At 34.1% G+C, this 24,090-nt stretch overlaps 1 long non-coding RNA gene across 5 annotated transcripts in view; it reads right to left on the reverse strand.

Annotated features, from left to right (window-relative positions):
• The window catches only part of LOC141577706 (uncharacterized), a 185,331-nt gene that overhangs the window by 35,886 nt on the left and 125,355 nt on the right, over positions 1-24,090 (reverse strand). For 2 of the 5 annotated variants that reach the window (XR_012507004.1, XR_012507007.1), the window contains exons 2-6: positions 20,362-20,412; positions 13,087-13,149; positions 8,486-8,557; positions 6,534-6,653; positions 5,971-6,057 (exon numbers count right to left, since the gene is read on the reverse strand). This is a non-coding gene — a long non-coding RNA (uncharacterized LOC141577706). Of the gene's footprint in view, positions 1-5,970; positions 6,061-6,533; positions 6,654-8,485; positions 8,558-13,086; positions 13,150-13,431; positions 14,171-20,361; positions 20,413-24,090 lie in introns of those variants that run through there. The other 3 variants (XR_012507003.1, XR_012507006.1, XR_012507005.1) reach the window with 2 other exon arrangements.

Genomic DNA, 24,090 nt, shown 5'->3' on the forward strand with positions numbered 1-24,090 from the left:
ATGGTCAAATTTAGGGGGAAAGAAATAGTGTAGGTTTGGCTAAATGGTAAAACACTGATTTTAAGGCTTTCTAAATTATAGACGGTAAATATCCTTTTAACATCCATGAATAACAGGAGTTGAACCATTTGCGAAATAGAACCGATTACTTCCCATAATACCTTGTCATCTATTGCATTTCTAACAGTGAGAATCCACAGTAACATTCCCAAACCTAGATTAGGAATACAAACGCTTAGACTGCCTTCTCTTCGTCACTGCTCAGTTTTCCACTGAAGTTCAGTTCCATTAATTATGAGGCATTGCCATTAATCCTAATTCTAGAAAGTCATTCTAGTTAAACTATGTCCTACTTACTGCAGTTTATTCTTGTCACTGAAAAGGATGCTACCAGCGACTGTTCTCCATAAACCTGAGGTAAAGTGGGAGGCTGCCTCTTGGTCTTCCCTTCTCTAAAATATTTAATCTCAATTCCCTAATCCTTCCCCACTAGTCTGCTTTCAAATCCTCTGGTTATTTCTTTTTCACTTCAGACTGTCTTCAATTTTCTACACTTAGCTCTCAAATACTAATATAGTCCTAAGTTGATTGTCCAAGATACAAATGCATCAAATTGTCCATGGAAATATTGAATTTGAACATATTAACTTGGAATGCTACTAACCTAAGAATCAGTAACTATCAAGAATGTTGGAGTCACCATACACAAAGATCAAACCAAGACTTTTATCAAGCAACAAAGCCAAGATCAAGAATGATATAAATGATATTCTGTTCCAAGAAAATGATATATTTGAGTATCATTGAGATGGATTGGGGGAAAGAAGTTGTACATCAGCAAGACCTTTCTTTCTCTGTTCAGACAGCACTAGAAAGGTATCCATTCCTGACCTTTGCAGAGGTCATTTGGGACAGACACATCCATTCTCACTGCTAACTTAGCTTTGTCCTCCTTGGGGAATGTGTCATAGGTTTCTTCTCTCCCCTACCCTCACCAAGTTTTGTACGATCTGATTTCCAATGTCCTATTCCTAGAAATCCTGAATTCCTCTTATTGTTCTAGCACCTGGAAGCTTGGATAATGTAACTCAGATCATCAATTTTAGATGTTCTAAAAACAGAAACAGGCAAGCTTTGGCCCAACAGATTTTTAAGAGACTAGACTGGTAATAGGACTCCCACTTTAAATCAGAGGCATTCTCAGTTTATCCAAAAACATCACCATGGGCCAGAGGTTCTACAATGTATCAGAATCACCTGGAATTCTAATTCAGTAGGTCTGGGGTGGGGCTCAGGACTTTCCCTTCTGCATAGAAAATCATCAACAAAATAAAAATGCAACTCATTGAATGGGAGAAAATGTTTGTAAATTATGTATCTGGTAAGAGGTTAATATCTGAAATATATAAAGAACTCATATAACTCAATAGCAAGAAAACAAATAATCCAATTAAAAATGGGCAGAGGATCCAAATAGATATCTTTCCAAAAAAGACATACAGATGGCAAACAGGTTCATGAAAAGATGCTCAATATCACTAATCAGGGAAGTTCAAATCGAAATCACAATAAGATATTATTGCACACCTGTTAGAACAGCTGTATCAGAATGACAAGAAATAACAAGTGTTAGTGAGGATACGGAGAAAAGAAAACATTTGTGCACTGTTGGTAGGAATGTAAAATGGTGTAGCCACTGTGGAAAACAGCATGGATGTTCCTCAAAAAGTTAAAAATAGAACTACCGTATGATCCAGCAGTCCACTTCTAAATATTTATTTAAAGAAAACAAAAACACTAATTCAAAAACATATCTGCACTCCCATGTTCACTGCAGCATTATTTACAACAGCCAAGACATGAAAGCAAACTAAAATGTACGTTGATGGATGAATGGGTAAAGAATATGTGAGATATACATCTATCTATCGCCATAAACAGGAATGAAACCCTGCCAATTATAACAACACGGATGAAACTTGAGGGCATTATACTAAGTGAAATAAGTCAGATAGAGAAAGATAAATACCATATGATTTCATACATGGAATCTAAAAACAAACAAAACAAAACAAAAAACAAGCTCATGGATATAAAGAACAGACAGGTGGCTGCGTGAAGCAGGGGGCTAGGGTGGATAAAATGGGTTGAAGAGGGTCAAAAGGTATAAATTTCTACTCTTAAAATGTTAAGTAATGGAGATGTAATGTACAGCATGGTGTCTATAGTTAATAATACTGTATTGCATATTTGAGAGTAGCTAGGGATGGATCTTGAAAGTTCTCATCACAATAAAAAAAATTCGTAACTCTGTATGGTAATGGATGTTACTGGACTTACTGTGGTGATCATTTTGCAATATATACAAATATCAATAGAAAAAGAATTTTCACTTCCAACAAATGCTCAGATAATGTTAACGCTCATGGTTAAGGACCACACTTTGAGAACCGCTTGTGTAAGCTATGCCTAAATAAACAAATTCTAGAAGAGATGAAATTTCCAGGGCTCCATGGAAAGCCTGCAAAAATGAACTGAGTCCATCTCCTCCTCGATCATCTTACTTGGTTTTAACCTATCCTTAGAAAATAATTGGAACTCTAAGGACTCAAGAGTTTTGTCTGTCTTCCTCAGCACTGTTTTTCTAAGCAAGGAGCAGCATAGGTAAGGATCTTTTAGGAAGTTTAAGCTAATACAGTCAGCCCTCCATTTACATTGTATAGTAATGCAAATACTATGCAATTTCGTAGAAGGGACTTGAGCAACCTGGATTTTAGTATCCGAGTGGTCCTGGAACCAATACCCCAAGGATACGGAGGGAAGAGGGATGACTGTACTATTTGCCCCTTTCATTGCCTCCCTTCCCTACTTTTGTGTTTACTCCTACTCTCATAGAACCACAGAGGAAAGCAGAACTCAGCAGCAGTATGTCCCATAAATATGTACCCATGGGAACAACAAATCCTCTTTCAGTTCTCAAAATACATTAGGTGACCAAGTAAGCATCAGAATTCTAGCATTTGTCCATGATATTTATTAATATTAAATTCCTTCTCTATTTTGTTTAATTCTGCAAATTACAAATGGCACAGAAATAAATTTCTTTTGTCTTAAAGAATTCATAGTTTTGGTGGAAGAAACTGAATAACTTCCACATGTATCACTTTAGTATTAAAAATTATTTTTACATGTATTATCAAATGTCATCTTCAAAATAGCTCTGTGAGGTAAGGATCGAATTTAAGTAATTGCTAGGCTTTGTACGTCCTGATTTAGTTTCACCAAATAGACTCTCAAATAAGGATTTGAGTGCAAATAATTTATTTGGAAAGTCATCCGGAAAGTACTGTGAGATAGTGAAAATGTGAGCCAGAAACAGAAGGAATACCAATAACCTAAAAGTACATAAATGAACAGGCTCCCACTAAAATCCACAATCTATGTATTAATTGGTCAAGAAAAGATGATAATATTTTATGATAATATCAGCATGGAGTCATTTGTGTGCTGTATTACATATTTTTTTTTACCATGACCAAAATTCTTAATATTTCTTAAATGCTCCAATAATATTACTTTTGAAAATTAACAATTCTTTCCCCCTGCCAATTTTTGCATCAAAGCTGACCAAGCTGCTCCTACTCTGGAATTTTAAACAAAATCTAATTAAATCAACAAAGTTCCCTGGATGGGGTCAGGCTGTTTCCTGAATGCACACAACTCTGCCTCTGTGCCTGGAAGAGCTCTCAGCCTTGTTTTCAGCTGACTTTTTCTTGGGGCTGGCCCTTGATCACTCTTAACGATCCCCAGCTGTATCAGTTCTCTGCCTGCTTTAACCCCAGTTGGCCTGGCCTCACATCTCTGCAGCGTCTGGAGGACAAATGAAGCCAAGCTGACCAGCACCTTCTTAATGTAGTCCCAGATAATAGGTGGTAATAGACATTTAGATCATTTCTTTTGTTGCTCTAGACATGCTCTGAGAATTAATAGTCTGCACATTTTAAAAAAATCAGGAATTAAAGATAATCATATGGTGTGTCCGTCAATCTGGTTGCTACTGTATCACTATTCCCCACCCTTCTCACCCACTTTGTTATTTTAAAGATGTTTACAAACCTGCCAGCATAGTGCAGAGGCTATGGCTGAAATGTCCTGGAAATCTGCTCAGAATTGGCCACAGATGTGTTATGGCCCTAAGGCCCCAGTGGACCTTCAACTACAACCTACTTATTTCTAAAACTGACCCCTTCCCCAGAATACCTATTCATGAAAATCACATACCATATTATTAGTAGACTATATAAGCTTATTTTAAATTAAGATTAAGAAAGTATCACAAAATCAAGTGTTAGGCATGAAGACTGGCAGAGGGTGAGCTTGTCATACTCAGCTATTACCGCATTATCAGAAAGGAATCAGGACACTCTGTTCTACATGCAGATATTGGCAGATGTAGACTTAGCTGAAGGTTGGGAGGTTATAAGCAGTCCAGAAACTATTACGTACATAGCCAAATTCACAGGGAGACACCTGAAATGTTATACGTCCCAGCTAATGTCAATCAACCGCCTAACCTTGCTCAAATGATTAGTTCATACTGCACCAGCCCACAGTCTCCAGTCTAGGTGCTCATTAGGAATTGGCATGATTGTTTTTCAGCTCCATTGATTTTTCTTAAAACGGCAACAACAAAGAGGAAAGACATACTTGGTCACTTTCCCCAGCTCAGGAGACAGTTCTGATTTGCCAACAGCTTCATGAGTACTGTCATCATCAACTAAAAAGTCAGTCTTCGTGATTAGCTTTAGATGCAATATTAGAACATACTGACAGAAAAAGGAGAAAACGTGGACCTGAAATGTTTCAAAGTGTTTTCTATTAATTATCCTATAAATTTTTGTCAGCATGGACAATAATATAATAAGCAAAACAATTTTTTAAAATATACCTGACAGGGAGGAGAGTATAGCTCATTGGTAGGTATGCACAAGGTCCTGGGTTCAATCCCCAGCACCTCCATTAAAGATAAACAAATAAATAAAAACCTAATTATACCCACCCCCAAATTTTTTCAATGTACCTATTTAAAAAAAATACTTTTTACTTTTCTTTAGACAACCGAGGATAGATCTTTGCAAAGTTGAAGATATATGTGTGTTTGTTAAATTCAAGTTTCATTTATGCTTTCAGTCTGCAGGGAGGTGTCCCTGGTGTGTGTGTGTGTGTATACACACATTTGCACATGGTATGTACAGCATATAGGCATCTCTTTATTGTGTTACTATCATACAGGTTAAGACTGAGTTCCAAGGTGCTACCTATTCATACTCAGTTTGAAAAAATTTTTACAGCTAATCACCCTTTGAACAATGTTTCCAACTGGATATACACTTATTTTGTAATGCTCTGTGAATTTATTTTTGGTCCTTTGAGTTATGTGGAAGAAATATGGAACTATTAAATAATGTTATTTAATATGAGTTTAATCATCCCACTGCCTTTTCTATGGAAACCAGCTTTTACTTCACATACTTACACTCTGGAGTCAATTCTGCACTTTTTGATAATTATGCCACAAAACTCCTCTGAGAATTGAACCAAAATCACCAAAAATAGAATTCAGCTTGAAGTTCCCACGTAGCTGGCTGGTAGAAAATTTGCCTATAATCTTATGCTTGTGATGTCACAGTCAACTTCATGGTGAAAGGTTTTCCTGTCAACACAGATTTCTCCATGGAGGAATAATGGGTGGCGTTTTTGTTTGTTTTGTTTGTTTTGTTGTGTGTGTGTGTGTGTGTGTGTGTGTGTGTGTGTGTGTGTGTGTGTGTGTGTGGTTAGTAGTATGAGTTGTTTTCTCCTAGCCCGAGATTTTATATTTCTGACCACTTAAAAAAAAAAAAAGCAGCACTATGTAAAGCACTTTAAGACTCATGCAAAGGACCATGTAAAATGCAAGATTTATTCACTCACCATAAGCTGATGAAGACCAACATCTGAACTTGTCTTGCTGAAAGGATTTCTGCAGCAAATGGTTCAGAGAGTGCTCTTCATTTAGGTCTGCTGGGAATAATGTGTCCAGAGTAAATACCCAAAAGGCCTTCCTTCTACTAAGTTCACCACCTGAATTATCCTCTCTCTGTGAAGGATTAATTTTCTAAATGCCTATGAATTTCAAACTAGGAATTGCATGGTACAAATTAATAAAGAGTTTAGCTGTAGGGCAATCAGTGGCACTTTTTCTAATCAAGCTCAATATGCCCAATGTACTCTTTTAAGATTGTAATAGTTCACCAAATGTGTTGGAAGTCACATGGGCATGTCATCACACAAATAGCCTTATTAGAGAAACAATTCCTGAATTAATAAAATCTGATAGTATCACTGCCAGAATCTACGATGCACATGATGAATGAGAACCAGCGGTGTCTTTGCTGAAAGTATAAGGTAAACTAATCATTTCCATCCACTAAATGCACTGGTGTCAACGGTGTTCTGAGAACAGACTTCACTTTTACTTTGACTTCAAAACTTACCTAAAATAACATCCTGAGCAATTTAGTAGACTAGGAGTAACTGGTTTGAGCCTCTCTGCTTCCTCTATCTTCTGCCTCTTCCTCCTCCTCCTCCACTGTCTTTCTCTTTTATAATCTCAGCTGCAAGAGAACAAGTTAAATTTTTCAGTTCACAATACCTTGTTACCTTCCTCTCTGCAACAGTGATCAACTAGTGATCTTTTTTCTCTTTTTTCCTTCACTGTCCTCATCTTCCTTCCCCTCTTCCTCTTCGTAATAGGTACTCACTCTAATATGAAAGTAAATTTGTAAAATATGTAAGAATCCTTCAAAAAACTGTTTTGTGTATATTGGGGTTGTTACTTGTACATACCTATTATCATACAGTTCTTGTTTTTACTTTTCTGAGTTTTGTGTTTTTGTTTCATTTTCTAGTTTTAAGACTTCCTCTGTGTACTTGTAGCTTATTGCTTCTGACTGCTGTGTACTGTTTCACCATGCACATCCACGCACGTACTTACCCAGCTCCTTACTGATGGACCCTTAGATTCCTTCCAACACACATGCGCACACACGCATATGCACACACACACCCCTACGACATTGAAGTAAGCACCTTTGTACACATCTCCTTTGGACCTAAGCGAGAGTTTCTCTAGATAATGTACATACTCAAGGATGGAACTGTAGAGTCATGTGGTAGAGATAACTGCACACTAAATTTCACTGAGTACTATCATATGTTACTACAGGTAGTTTGCTATTTTAATTTGCATTTCTCCCTTTATTAGTAGCAATGCTGTACTTGACCATTTGTCTAGTTTGTTTCCTATCTTTTTCTTTTACAGGAGTTCTTGGTATAAACTACAACCCTTTTTGTATTTTTGGAGTGTGTATAAGAAATCCATCTACAATTCAGTACCAGTAACTATTAAGTTATAATATAACTTGGGACATTTACATAGAAATTTCAATATTGACATGTCTGGTTGAATTGTTTTAATACTCTTACTTTTAGACTTTGGAAATTTTATTTGTAAATATTCTTTGCCTTATTTATATACTATTATGTGGCTGGCAGCTATTCCAAATCTTTACATTTGGAGGCTTGCATTCTAGCACTAACTGGTGACTGCTCTTTATAATTTTATTAACACTTGAAGAACATAAATATTTATAGGCAAAGGATTAAGTTGTTAGAAAATGAAATCCAGTGGAGTGGATATTAGTTCTAAACTCTGTATCTTCCTTCATGTTGTTGGTTACTTTCCTGCTTACATTAAATTACCTGAGATTATGTCTTAAAGGTTAGGAGGGACTAGATGGTGATAACAAACAAAAGTTTTATAAAATGATTTTGTAAATAACTAGAAAGAAAAATTGCTTTTTGATTCAATTTTTCATAATATATGAGAATATTCTAGGTATGTGAAGTTTGTTTCTCAACTTGAGAAATTTTATGTTCTTAATGATCTTGATTAAAACTCAAAATCCATAAATGAGGGCTGGAAAAACAAGATTTCTGACAGTGACTCTGGGTGTCTGAGTCACTTTCATTATCAAGGATGCAGCAGGCAGGCAGAACATAATTAGTAATGGGTTCTCTCCCCCAAACTTGAAGAGACCCATCATTACCGTGCTGTGAGACGAGAGTGCAGAGGGCATGTGAACATAGAACACAGAACAGAAGGCATCCTGGGTGAAGAAGATCTGACTCAGTCTTGAGCAAACATGCACTCTAATAGTTTCCCCAACTGTGCATGTGGATTTGCTTTGATCCTTCCAAACACCATCACATGGACCTCTCCCTCTCTAGTGACACGTAACATATATGTGCAAGAAAGTTATGTGATGAGTGGTGTGATCCATAACCTCTGAATATAACAAACAGGTCCACACAGTAGTGAACTCATGACCTTGGATTCATTAACTGAGTGTTCTCGCAAATTGCACAACTAGCCATGGATACATACAGGAAATGTGTCCTGCTGAACTTCAAAGTCACTTCGCAGTCAAAACTCAACTGTAGAAATTAGCCAGACAATCTGTACACCAGAGAGCATGAAAGAGGGTTAGCAATACAAGAAATTAAGGTCTGATCATTCTCAAAGATTTCAGTTCATGAATATGACACTGACTAGTAGCAGATTCAGCTCTTAGAACATAACATGATTTGTGGTTTGTGTGTCCTTAATTTATTTAAATTGATTATGTAATTCCAGATTCAGTTATTCATGAATCATGGATGAAAAGTCATTAAGAAAGAATTTTTATTAAGAACAATAAGAAAATTGTTCATGGGTAGTTTTGTTCACAATTCTAAAGTAAATCAGAAACTACAAAGAAATAATCAATATAAAGATATTATGGCTTATTATATTTTACACATGCTATAAATATTAACTACATAAAATAATATAGTGCAAATGTATTTACTGAAATGTAAAATACTATCAGTATCATTTCTTATAAATGAAATTGAACTAAATTACATTATATAAAGTAAGTCACAAATAAAATACATATCTATAAAACAATTGTTGAGTAACATCAGAATATCTTCTACAAGAGAACAATATTCTATGTGCATAACTGCAACTTCAATAAACTACATTTTATTACAGTGACTTAGAAGACACTGTTATTTAGAAATCAGGACATAATAAGAATATACTTTTCAAATTTTCAGGGGTAAAGTTGGCATACTGACATTAAATAGTAATGAGCCTAAGGTTTCGGGGAGATCTTTCATTATATTATACAGCCTTTGTCAACTGGAACATAGGAAATGAGGAATTTTGATTTAAACTAGAATAAAATGTGACTGACCCATATTAAATAACCATTTATATAATAAGACAAAAAAATCACATTTTGGAAATTTCATATGGTTCAATGTAACAGTTTTGTCTTTGATTTTTATTGGCTGCTGGTCACTTTCCTATTATATAAACATAACTTCATAATTTAAAAAACTTGTTTCCTTTTCATATGTCTCTTTTAAAAAATTAAATATAAAAGAGCAGGGAAAAGGAGAGGGGCAAGATAGGGGTAGGGGATAGGGGATTAAGAGGTACAGACTACTATGTATAAAATAAATAAGCTACAAGGATATATTGTACAACACAGAGAGTATAGCCAATATCTTATAATAAGTATAAATGGAATATAACCTTTAAAAATCGTAAATCACTATGCTTTACACCTGAAACTTATAGAATACTGTACATCAACAATACCTCATTTTTTTAAAAAAAAGACCTTTAAAAAATCCTAATGCCCAGTGTGATGGTATTTGGAGGTAGGGCTTTTGGGGAAAGAAAAGAAAAAAAAAATATATATATATATATATATATATATATATATATAAAAGAGCCAATCCCAGTTAGGGAAGGGTATGCAAATAAACTGATTCTAGCTGTAACTGGGTGTTTAATTCATTAAAATCCAGAAAGCAACTAAAGAAAACCTTTTAGACATTTGCAATATTGTGTAACAAATGTGAAGAGCTGGTTATTGGTATTTGACTTGAATTTATTATTTAATTATTTTAAAAGTTTGAATTCGCAGATCTTCTAAACTTTATCTAGAGTATTAGGAATTCTAATTCTTGATATTAAATTTTAAAAGTAGCTATACACATAGCACAGTTAAGATAGCTGTATAGAAACTTTTATTATTTTATTTTTGTGCACATAGGTGATTAGACATAAGTATAAAGACAGAGTATATATGACAAGGTTGGTGGTCAAGCAATGTAAATATATGAAGGTGGAGAAAATAAGAGCAACTGATTTCCAAAATGTGATATTTTGCATTATATTTAGTGCTGTTCTCTTTCAAATGCTTTTTGTTTGTTGCTTTTGAAGCTTGGAGGTTTGCAGCAAGAAAGATCATGAAATAGAGGTGTGAAAATTCAGATAGCAGTTAATTAGTTTAGTTAGACTGTTAACACGAACATAATGGATTTTCAGCTTTTTCTCTTTTTTATCCTCTGACTTCAGGCAATTATACACCAGCACTTCTTGAACAAGTTATTGTATATCATTTGAGAAAATAGTCTGCATGTACACTTAAGCCCAATCTAATTAATTCAATTTATTAAAACTATTTATTCATCTTAAATCCAACTGAGTCTACTATGACAATCACTGAGTTCATTCCTATACTGTTATCTTTGATGTTGAAATGAGTCATCTATTTTTTTCTTTCCATTGACTCTAGAGGAAAAATTGTGTATTGAGAAATATCAATTTTTGAACACTAACTTTACAAAACAGAGATTATGTTCATTGATTCTTACCTGCATGGATCTGAAAAGTAAGCCACATTTGGATCTTGAATTTTATGAGTATTTTTAATTTATTTATGAAATTTTTTTATTTCTCTTTTAATTTCCTCTACTCAACACATTGGGAAAATTCAAAAATGGGAACTGAGTAAAGCAATCTAAATTTTTCAAAAGTAAGACAATAATTGGTAAAGATGGGCTCTTTGAGAGGTAGTTTCTATCTCCTCATGTTATGGGAATGTGTATGTAAGATTTCCTGATTCCACAAAGGGGACTCTTTTATTCCCAAGAATCATAGCTCTATCTTAACTTTTCCTTTGTATTTCTGAATTACAAGACACTGTTCCATTCAAACCTTTTTGCATCCAGACGGCTATTGCTGTACCCACTCCTAAGGCTGGGTATGAAAAAGTTGCTCCAAGATCCCTGAACTTTGCGGAGTCTAAGATTTATGCAATAATCAAGTTTGACATTACTCATTTATTCAAGATTTTACTAATTATCTTAACTTTTTAGAATTTGGTTTGGAAAACAGCAATCACCTAAATACTCCTCATACTATATCGATGAAAAGTAATGTATACTCTAAACTAGGAAAATGGCCATGGCATTTAAGTAACACAAATATGATCATCTTGCCATCCTAGAAGTGTCACGTAGCTTTAAAAAAGGAAACCATCCTCTAGTTTTTGTAGTCATTGCATCAATAGACCAGAAACTAAACATCTGCAGCCAGCCAAAAGATAAAAAACATGGCCATCCACAGCTGAAGACACCAACTATTTTATGAGGGTGTAACATTTTCTTGGCTTGAGTCCTCAAGAAATCTTAGAATATTTCCAAATTAGAATATTTCCAAAATATACAACAAATACAACCTACTATGGTTAGCCCCAATTCTTTAACATAATTGACTGCAATCATCAAGAGGAACTTTGATAAAAGCAAAATATTACCCTCTTATGTATTCTCATTATTCCACAGAGAGTACTTTGTAACATGGTTAGAATCCCTAAATTAATTCTATTTCTCACTTTGAAAAAAAATGAGAACCTGGGTGAGGAAGGTGGAAGGAGGACTGGAAAGGAGAAAATGTTGGTGAGAAACATTGCAAAGAAACAACTATGTGACTTTTTTGTAGGGGATGACAAAGAAGGGCATATTAGAGATGACTCTAGATTTTCTCCTACTCAAGCATGCTTACAATTCTGTTCTCTCTCCTTTCCCTATTCAGTACCAAGCAGCTAAATACAGACTAAACTTGAATTTTGTCTGATAATATGTAATTGTGTTTCCACATTTTATATAAGAAAGTCTACAAATTTTACTGAATGTGTGATGAATTTGGAATGATGTTGTTAACACCAGGTAAAGAGGTCTGGCAGGCAGACTGGATGCTCAGGAGAGAATGTATGGTCAACTACCAGGCAGCATTATGAGGGAACAGGTGTAACATGACACTCGTTAGACAAAATGCAAAAGTTCACCATCACTTTCAGGGCTATTAATTATCTATTTAAGGCTTTTCCTTTGGTAAATTTCATGCCAATGACTAACATATAATTAAAAAATTTTTAAGTGTTTTTTAGGAAAGATAAGATAATCTCTAAATACTTGACTTGTATCTATTGCTATGTCCATACACCTATTCTCAAAAGCCAGGAAAGACACAATTTGGAGGAGTGTTGATAGTGACAAATTCAGTTATCTCAAAGACATATATAGGCTGCCCAGGTCTTGCAATCTATTACAACATAGCATAACGCTGTCTACACTGACTGGGCCAGAAATACTTCATTTCACTGGATCACAATCTTATAAGACAACCTTGTCATTTTAATTTGTCACTCTTTGTCTCCTATATCTCATTGAAGTCTCATCTCTTCAGCCAAGTGCCATAGGCTACTTCTCCCAGACAAAAAAAAAAAAAAAAAAAAAAAAAAAAAAATCCTATCACACTGAATAGAAAAAGGAAAGTCACTAAAAGAAAGTTTGGGTCTAAAGACACTACTATAGATTCTATTCCCACAAGCATAGCAGGTGGTATAAATACAATCTAACCTGAGACAGAGAAATGAATTGTTGCTTCTATTCCCTGTCTCCAGCATCTCTGGGAATGTTATATCTACTTCTTCTCCTCAGCTATTGATTTGGTATCCTTATCATCCACTGAGCAAAAAGGAAGGGGGGAAAGGAAAGAGTGTACAGGAGGGCTAATGTCTGATGCATGGTTTGAGCCTGAAAAACATAGCAATTTTCAATAAGTAAGGACTAAAAGCCTACCTCCTTCAGAAATCCTTTCTGCTGATTTAGAAAGTAGGTCCCATTTTTTATTAAGTCTCCACCCTGTACAGAGAAGTGGTATACAAATATGAGACACTTTTATTATTGTGTTTTAGCCCCCTCTCTTAATTGAATCTAAGCATTTGTGACATTGAATGAACACAATACGAATGCCATAGTGGATTCTATTGATATATTTCACCATTTTCCTTTATTTAAAAAATTTAGAAGTTTTTCTGATTAATAATGCCTTCCTTATATGTATAACTGAAGCATGATGCTGTACACCAGAAATAAACACAACATTGTAAACTGACTGTACTTCAATTAAAATAAAATACATACCTTTCTTTCTCTCTGTTACTGCTTTGGAACAGTCATCACACATGCCGTCTGAGATTCCTGTAACACTTCTAAAGTATCAATTGGTTTCAAAACTGGAGAAGTGGAGATAGAACCATCTGTATGTTGGACATATGTTCCTTTCATTGTAATTCTTCACTTCTGTTAGGCTTTATTTGAAGACACTTTGCCTTTACAAGACAGATATTTAATTAATAGTGGCATTTTCCATTTTTTTCTGCAGTGGAGAAGATGACAATGAGTACTTACTCCACTGTCCCACTAGGGTTTCTTTTTCTCCTCTTCCTTTGTATGAGTCACTGCTTGGTCAACTAACTCACACGTTCAGCAAAGACACGAGACTTTCAACACTGGTGGGTACCCTGGGAATTTGGCAGGCAGCGCTGTAAAATCTAGTTGGCCCTCTTCTCTGAGACTTAAAAAAAAAACCTTTCAAAATTAACAACGACCAAAATAAGGAAGCTTAACTTTTAAATTCTCTATATAGATTATTTTGTGACATCCCTTACTTTTCTTTATACCCCTTTAAACACAAGCCTCAGAAATCCTTACATGGAGCCATAAAAGTAAAAGAAGATACATGTAAAATGAAATGACTCTATGTTATAGGAATGCCCATTACCATTTTCATAAAATATTAAGAACAAATAAGCATATTTTAAGGGTGAAGGCATAGTATTAGAATCATACGTTTTAGTCGCTCATTTACCTTTCATATATGTGTTACTTGTTTTAAACTATTTGCTTTAAGGTCAAAGACCACATATGTTTAGCAGTTCTGCATGCCATTAAGTACAGGTAAGCCACATAAAAAGGGCTTTTTTTGTGATGGTCTGATATTAAAAATAAAAGTACATACATTGTCAATGAGAAAAGGAGCAAATTAGAGTTGGATTTTAAAGACCAGGAGGCAGGATTTAATTCTACTTAAGACATGCAATGTTATCTTTGATTTCAGGGCTTCCTCTAGATTTTTCCCATTCTCTAGCTCTGCATCTGACACTACTCCAACATTGTTGAGAGTTCTTTTAATTTTTGATTTTAGAATATTGTATGAGAAATACTGTTACAGCATTTTTACCATATAAGGATGCAAAAAACAAAATGAATAAATTGAGTATTTAATATACATGTGCACAGGTGGACATTAAACAAATGTTTCCTGATAAAGATAGCTATACATCTGTGTGTTCACCTGCTCAAAAAACTACTGAAGCATCAGGAAACACTAGGGTGTGAAGTACGTTTCTAAAAATGATGAAATCAATGGGTTGTATAAGAACATAGTTTGAAAAGAGAATCCATTTTCTTAAATTAAGTTTTACAGAATGTATTATGAACTTATCAAGTGAATATTCACTTTAAAACAATGACATGAGTAATTTGCATCACAAAACATAGGAAACAGAAGAAAATGAACAATTAGTCATCAAAATTCTGGATTATACAAGGGTTAACTGAAGGACATAGGCTTTTTCAACAGTATTGTACATTTGCTCAAATAAAATACTTGCTACATGTAATAATATCAGTGTTTATTTTTGAGTAGGTTTATTGAGATAAATAATTGACATATCATAATAGTCACCCATTGTAAATAAACAATTCAGTAATGTTGGTATATTTTTTATAAAAATGTGAAAACATCACTAAGGTCCAGTTTTAGAACATTTTCATCAATCTAAAAAGTTTCCTGCGCCCTTTCACAGTTAATCTCTATTCTTATTCCCAAGTCCTAGGCAATCACTGATGGTAAATGCCCATATAGTTTTATAAGCAGCTGTGAAACTATTAACCAGAATGATTTGAAGTATTTTTATCCAGTCGGCAGTTATCTTCCTATTCTCTTGACACAGTCTTTCAGAGAACACTTCTGATGAGGTCTAATTTATCAATCTTTCTTTTTATGAATGATGCTTCTGATGTCTCTAAGAACTCTTTGCTTAGGCCTAGATAATGAAATTTTCTTCTTTTTTTTCCCCCTAAAAGTTTTATAATTTTTTAATTTTACTTTTTTTTTTTTTTTTTTGGTCCATGGATGCCTAATTGCTCCAGGATTATTTGTTGAAATAGGTACCATTCTCCCATTCTCTGTTGAATTAAATTGCTTTTGTACCCCTGTCAAAATCATTTGGACATATCTGTGGAGACTTTTTCCTGGTTCTCCATTCTGTTCAGTTGTTTTATGTGTCTATCCAAACACCAATACCATACTGTCGTGATTACTGCAGGAATACATCAATATTTACTGTCATGATTACTGTAGGCAATATATCAATAATTATCAATATATCGATACTTAGTAAGATAGTAGTCTTACTATCACTTAGTGTGATTCATCCCATTTCAACTTTCTTTTTCAATGTTTTTGTTTTATTTTGTTTTGTTTTTTGCTATTTCTTTGCCTATGCCTTTTCATGTAAATTTTAGTATAAGCTTATCTGTATGTACAAAAGCTACTGCTGGGATTTTGATAGGAATCACACTGATCGCAAAACAAAGAGCAATTTGGGGAGAACTGACATCTTAACTACATTGAGTCATCCAATCCATAAACATGTATGTCTCTCTATAATTAATTTATTTTTAATGGAGGTACTGGGGATTGAATCGAGGACCTCATACATACTAAGCATGCACTCTACCACTGAGCTATTTCCTTGATTTCTTTCTGAGCTTTGAATTATCAGTATAAATCCTATACATACATAAGATTTATAAATAAATATTTCTTTGGATCAATTATAAACAGCATTGTGTTTTAATTTCAGTTTCCTCATATTCATTGTTAGTAGATAAAAATGTAGTTAATTTTTGTGTATTGATCTTGTATCTGCAACCTTGCTGCTCATTCATAGGTTTTTGTTTTGTTATGTTTTGTTTTTTATAGGTTCCTTGGAATTTTCTATGTAAACCATTATGTCATCTGCAAATAGTCAGTTTCATTTCTTCCTTTTCAATAAGTATGTATGCTTTTTATTTCTTTCCTAGTCTTACTACAGTAGCTAGAACTTCCAATACTACAGAATAAGAGTGGTAAGACAGAGGAACATTACATAATGACCAAACAACATACAACTATGAAGATACAACATTCCTAAATGTCTATGCATTAAAGAAGAAACCATCAGAATGCTTGAAAGAAAAGCTGATAGGGCTGAGAAGAGAAATAGTTGGGAGCTTAAACACATAACTCTCAACAATTAATAGAACTACTAGACAAAAAATCAATGAGGATACAGAACTGAACAACACAATCAAGCTACAGAATCTAAGTGACATATATAGAATACTCTGCCTATATATCCAGAAGGAACTCTTAATTCAAAAAGATACATGCACCCCAATGTTCACAGCAGCACTATATACAATAGCCAACACATGGAAGCAACCTAAATGTCCATTGACAGATGACTGACTAAAGAAGTTGTGGTATATTTACACAATGGAATACTACTCAGCCATAAAAAGGAATAAAATAATGCCATTTGCAGCAACATGGATGGATCTAGAGATCGTCATTCTAAGTGAAGTAAGCCAGAAAGAAAAAGAAAAATGCCCTATCGCTTGTACGTAAAATATAAAAAAGAAAAAGAAAAAAAGAGGACACTAATGAACTCATCTACAAAGCAGAAACAGACTCTCAAAGTAAACAATCTTATGGTTACTGGGGAAAGAGTAGGAAGGGATAAATTTGAGAGTTTGAGATTTGTAAATGTTAGCCACTATATACAAAAACAGATTAAAAAACCGAATTTCATCTGTAGAGCACAGGGAACTATATTCAGTATCTTGTAATAACCTTTAATGAAAAAGAATATGAAAAGGAATATATGTATGCATATGCATGACTGGGACATTGTGCTGTACACCAAAAATTTACACATTGTAACTTAATGTACTTCAATTTAAAAAAGTGAATTAGATCCTACTGATTGATAATGTTATTGAATTATTTTATACCTTTACTGATGTTTATCTCTAGTTTTTCCATTATTTGTTAAGAGAAGAGTGGTGAAATCTCCAACTGTAACTGTGAATTTGGATATTTCTCCCCTCAGTTTTATTACTTTTGCTTCACACATATTGCAGTTTTGTTGTTTGGTGTACTCACATTTCGGAATAATATTTTTTCATGATGGAATTACCCTTTCATCATTATCAAATGTTTTTATCTCTTCCAGCTAATTTTCTCGGTTCTGAAATCTACTTTATATTAGCTACCCCTGCTTTCTTTTGAGTAATGTCTTTATGGTTTATCTGTTTCCATTCTTTTACTTTTAACCTACCTATATGAATATATTTGAAATGAGATTATAGTAGATAGCATATAGTTTGGTTATCTTTATTTTATCCACTTTACCAATCTCTGTCTTTTAATTGACATATTTCAAATATTTTTATTTAATTTAATTATATTATTGCTAAAAGTTTTCCTTAAATCATTTAACATAATTTAGGAAATTCAAGTGAAGTAGGAAAATCTATGACATATTTTTGTTCTGTTTGTTTTTTCTTTTTTTCCTGATGTTCCAAAGTTCCTTATTTTTATCATTTCCTTTCTGCTTAGAGAATTTCTTTTAGTCATTTATTTAGAATAGGTTTTCTTAGACTCTGAGAATTTTTTTATTCCCCCTTTATTTGTGAAGAAATTTTAACTGAATATAAAATTCTCGTTGACAGCTGTTTTCTTTCAGTTCTTGAAAAATATTGTGCCACTTTCTCTGGCCTCCATGGTTTCTTGCTGTTTACTGAGTTTTTCTTTTTAGTTACTGTATACTCTAACTCCAGAGTTTTTAAAACATAAAAAAAAAATGTATATGTATGTGTGCGTGTGTATAAAACACATATTAGATATATACATATACACATATACCTAATATGTCTGTGTGTGTGTATTAAATATCTTAATCGAATTGGTCAGTGATCAGCTAGTATGCCTTTTTCTTTTACTGATAGACCTGTGTCATTTCCAAATTTCAGGCCATTTTTCAGCTTTATTGAGATATAATTGACATATAACATTGTGTAACTTTAAGGCGTACAACATGTTGATTTGATATACCTATATATTGCAAAATGATTACCACTACAGCATTAGCTAACACATCCATCATATCACATAATTCCCATTTCTTTTTTTTCTGGTGATAATATTTAAGATCTGCTCAAGATTTTACCTTCTATGTGGGCTCTTTCAAGTCTCCTGTGTGCACGTGCACAGCCTAAGGGTTGCCTGGGAGTGTATGAATATGTATACAGAGCATGTATACAACCTTAATAGAATTAAGCTTGACCCAGCCAACAGAATTAAGCTGTGCTTACCTGGCAGCTGAAGGCTAACTACATTGAATCATTGGCCCTCCCCTTTTCACCTGCCTTTGTGAAGTCATGTTTACTAACAACGCTGCTGGGAACGGACACCACCCACCACTCCAAATTTAGTGTGCTGCCAAACCACCGCATCCTAGTAGAGGTAACTGGGGAGGACGGTGGGGTAGGGGCAGAATAGAAAGTAGCCTCAGCCAGAATGGCACAGACTCAAAATAATATTGCTTAAAATTCAGCACATTTTTAAAATTGAGTACAGTCAATTACAATGTGTCCATTTCTGGTGTACAGCAATGTCCCACTCATTAAGCATATTTTCAAGCATGAATTCTTCTCAGATTGTTTTATGGCAATTGTCAATTTTCTGTGGGCTGCAATAGTTGCTTTTGCCTAGTTTTACAGCTATTTTGAAGAAAGAATTTGATAATCTCACTTGGCCAGAGTCAAAAAATATGTTCCATTTTAACCAAACTTAGGTAAAGTTATCCTTGTACCAAAAAAGATATAATTTCTAAGCACCTCACAGCAGTTTCCCTGAAAATATTTTACCTCCTTTTAAAAATCTGATTTTTTATATAGTTGCCTGGATTTTTAGTACAACATATTGTTTCATGCATGCTATTTAAAGGCTGAGAAAATAGTTTGTGAAAGTCTGAGCTGTTTACATTATACCAAACATTTAAACCTGTTTGTTTTAAAAATCAGTCTATTCAACTAGTCAATCTAATAATTTTCTTTGGGAGATTTCCTTCAGTGTGGACAAAATCAGTAATAAGCTACTGATACTACTTACATGAAATCCAACAGTTTTTTTTAACAGATGCAGATAATCATTGGAATGCTGTTCTTGGTTAAGGCTATTTTGATCATTATTCCTCATCCATGTAATATATACTTTTACGTTATGTCATTTGCTTTGCCCTTACAAATTGGTTTTTAATGGCTACATAGTATTCCATTTTATGAATTTCCTATATTCTACTAAACCAGTTCTCTATAGATATATAGAGATTAGGTTATTTATAATATTTTGATATTATAAATAATAAAATGATAAATATTATGTGCACTCCCTTTTGTGTGTATTTCAATGATTATAGGATAATTTCCAAGAAATAAATTAACGGGTAAAGGTTATGTACCTTTTAGGCTTTTAATACATATGGATAAATTACCTTCCAAATAGGATGCATTAAGTTTTGTTCTAAAATCTATAGACAATGAGTGCTCATTTTCCTAGACTATCATTTATATTGGTGTTAATTGGGAATTTTTTGTTGTATTTTCACATCTCCACAGCTGGCATTATTCTAAAATAACAAATAATGCTAACATGTTCTTGATAATGCCTCTTAAGGAATGCACAAATACACAAAAAGAGAACATATAAAAGCCCTGGGCATCTGCATGCCGTAATACATAAGATATTAAGCGCTTAACCGTTTATTTGTCCATTTATAAAACATGTTGTAGCAGGATTAAATTGTATCCCAAAAGAGACATTAACTTGTATTATACTGAAGTATTTATTATTGCAGCATATGTAACAGATAATATTTGTTTTCATTTTTAATTACTTACATTTTCAGCCAAGAAAATCTCTGAGGATAATGCTTCATTTACAAGAGTGTCCTGGCAAAAGACAACATAATGTAATCACATATTACCAACAGTTCCATGACAACGAAGCAGTGGTTTTAAAATGACTTCCAAATAAAAGCTTAATTATAGCAAGCTATAAAAAAATTAAACAGAAGATACAATAATGGCACTAAAATTAAATTAAGGACAGTACATAGAGATGTGAATAGAAATGAAGATACTGAAACTAAATACCTGGCATATTGTCCATTATGTTCTGGAATCCCATTGTTAAAGTCTAATTGCTCCTTCCTCAGAACTCACAATGCTAGAAACAAATGAGCCATAAGGCTATACTCAATAATCAGAGTTGATGCAATGTATAGAGAAAATAAGGTACTTTTTATTACAAGTCATGTCTACTTTTTCTATTCTAGTGAAGTTGGCTGCAGGGGGTGGAGTCTGGGGAAGCAGGATTACATAGTGAGAAAGGCAGGAAACACGCTGTCTTATCCGTTTTTCAATTAAGCATGCATAATCTGTAGTAAATGGGCAGAAAATATCTAAACTGCAAACTTTCTTATTGGTTGGGGAACATGTTTTCAATTGAATATTTTAATATATCTGAATCTGGAGCCTCACAGTCCTAAAATTCTAAATAAAGTGAGAAAGCCATGATGAAAACTTCAACTCATAAGAATTTGGTGAAGTACAATCAGGGATACATATTAGAGAGAAACCAGAAGGTGTGTCTTTATGTTAGTAGCTAAAGCTGTTTTTCTAACATGCATGAGATATTCTGCTTTATGACTTGCAGAAATCTAGGACTATTTATCTCTTCACAAAGCTGTTCACAATGTGAAGACAAGCCTTGTTATTCACAATGGATTCAACTACCCTCCGATACATGATATGAGCTGAGCTGGCTGCCCTCCATTTATGAGCTCGCTCTCCACACATTCCAAGTGAAGTCACTAAAAATGTTTATTTTTAAGACACTTCTAAGTAGGTAGAAGGAGGTTTGGGTCAATGTGAGGGAAACTATGGAAGAGGAAATTGCACCGTGGTACAAGAGGATTCAAGAAACGGTTATCGATCTGCCTGGACGTAATTAGAGGACATAACTAAAATGCAAACATCAAAACGAGAGTCAAAACTATCCATGGAAAATTATTTAGTTGCAATTGGATCTGTTATTTCTTCTCCAAATGCTCATATGTATTTCATACCCACTTTTCTTCAACTGGCTGATGACAGAGGGTCAACAGGATTATCTAAGTGAAATGAAAGGCAATGAAATGTAAGTGACTTCCCTGAGGTCTGTTATCTTAGTGAAATCAGAATTAGCATATTTTAGTACCTGATGACATAGGTTAGTGATTTCCTAGATTTCCCTCGGGCCTGTGAGGACCCACTTGCAACTCCAGAGTTGGTATAAAGATTATTTTTGGTGGAAGACATTTGAGATTCAACAGATGCAGAAAGAGGCCTTCTCAGAGCCTCCCTCATCTAATTAGAAGCAGAAACTTCTGAAAAATGAGGACTGCCATGAATTCCCTCTGAGGTTGCTTCCACTTTTAGGGGAGAGACTAAAAGTAAACCTACCATAAATCCGTTTACTAGGAGGGTTTTACAGCCCTGGAGACAACGCAAAGACCATGCATTCCTGTGTAGACAAATATTATCACAAGTTTTCTTATCTCCTATTTGTTCTTCTAAGGGAAAAAAGTTGATCCTTCTTAAAGAAACCTATATTCTTCCCAGTGGAGTCTTTTCTACCTCACGTCTTTCCGCTACTAAGCTAGGTATATAAGTCCTAAATTCTAACCACCTTTTTGAGTTACTCACCAATGACCACTCCTACATGTATAATAAATCTTTGCTCCTGTCAATCTGTTTTTTGTCAGTTTAATTTACTATGCCCAGGTCTTGAACAGAAGAGGGTAAAGGAAAAGTTTTTCCTCTCTTACAGGCACTTTTTAAAACTTAATTGCCTAGGACCCAACATAGGCTTATTGAATCAGAAATCTTCAAGGAAGGGTTTTGAAAATAACCATTTTAAACAAAGATGCAGGTGATTTTTATCAAGAAGTTTTAGCAGCTTTGCACTCTGGACCTACTGCCATGGAGATCAATGATTTGACCCTTAAGGGGAGCAAGCTGAGTATCAAAGTGCACAACTTCCATCTTGAGACAGGAACCCCTCCTCCCAAAGTATGGCTTTTATTACTAGTAAGACCCTCATCTTTAACTCAGTTTACAAGTCAAATTTTACAGACTTTCCCTGTCCTAACTTAACCATCCTTGCCTATGCAAACAATTCTAATAAGAAGACATTACTTCAGAAAGACCACCACCACCACTATTAGCATTTTCTATGACATATACTATGTGTACATACTATGTATAAGTTACCATTCTAATTATTAAACTCATTTAATAATTTACCAACCCTACAAGGTAGGTACAATTATTAACCCCATAAGGAAACTGAGGTAGAAGTAGGTTAAAGAACTTTCCCAAGATCATACTACTTACAAATGCCCAAACACATTTTTGAACCAGAGAAGGGTGCCAAAAGCATGCTTCTGCTTAGACTTACAATCTTCTATACACCCAAAGAGCCTAAATTTGGTGGTGAGAGAGAGGGAAATAATACATTTTTGATTTCTCATAATATGGACTTTAAATGTGCAAAGAAACATTTTTCAAGGAGAGAAAAACCAAAAAACATGTTTGATAAAATATCAAAAGACAAAAAAGGATGCGTAAGATAGTGGGAAAAATAAGAGATTTCCTAAGAGGCAAGGGACAATTAAAAACCAGTTCTATGGTAGTAAGGAAGCCTTGAAGCCTTTGCTTTGAGGGTGTTTACTGACCTTCCTGGTCAAAGGTACCATCTGGGAAAGCAGGACAGAAGTTAGGTGGAGGTCAGATACTGACCTCCAGAAGCTAGATATCCCTCAAAAGTATAAAGTCTTCTGTAAGTTATCTGAGAAACAACCTATCACTTTAAAGAACACTTAACTGTTTTGGCTTTGCTTCTGAGTGCATTTAGAGAAAATGGGGGCGGGGGGAATGTTTCTCCTGAAAATTTCTAATCACCATTCTATACTCATAAGGTTTGGGAACTGGAATTCAGATTCCTATTTGGATTCCCAAAATCCCAAGCCAAATGTTTAGCTTAAAATGGTACTCCGTTAATAATCCCCCCAGGCTCCTAATAGAAACACACACAAATCTATGGAAAGTCTATCCTTAATCCAGTCGTCAAAGAATTTCCACAGGTAAGTTTACAGACACATAGTCTCATAAATTAAAAAGTCACTAAAACATGTAAAAACAAGACATTATAAATGAGTATAAGCAGAAGCAAAAACTTCAGAATCAAACTCACAAACACTGCAGATATTTGAATGAACAGACACAGAACATAAAATAAGAATATTTAGCATATTATAAAATAATTATTCATGTTCATCACAAATTAGAAACTGACAACTTGCAAAAGTGTGAAATAGAATTTCTAGAAAATATAAAACATGGTAAATTAATTAGTTCATGGAATAACTAAAAAAGAAATTTAGACAAGGCTAAAAGGGAATTTATTAAATTGGAACATTTCAAAAGTAGCCAGAGATAAGACAGACTCACAATGAGTAAGTAATAATTGCACAGATAACTGGTTTCTCAACAAGAACAACAGAGGGAAAGAAGAAGGTCAAATGA

This window comes from Camelus bactrianus, chromosome 5 (assembly GCF_048773025.1).
Source record: "Camelus bactrianus isolate YW-2024 breed Bactrian camel chromosome 5, ASM4877302v1, whole genome shotgun sequence".
Taxonomy (NCBI): Eukaryota; Metazoa; Chordata; class Mammalia; order Artiodactyla; family Camelidae; genus Camelus; species Camelus bactrianus.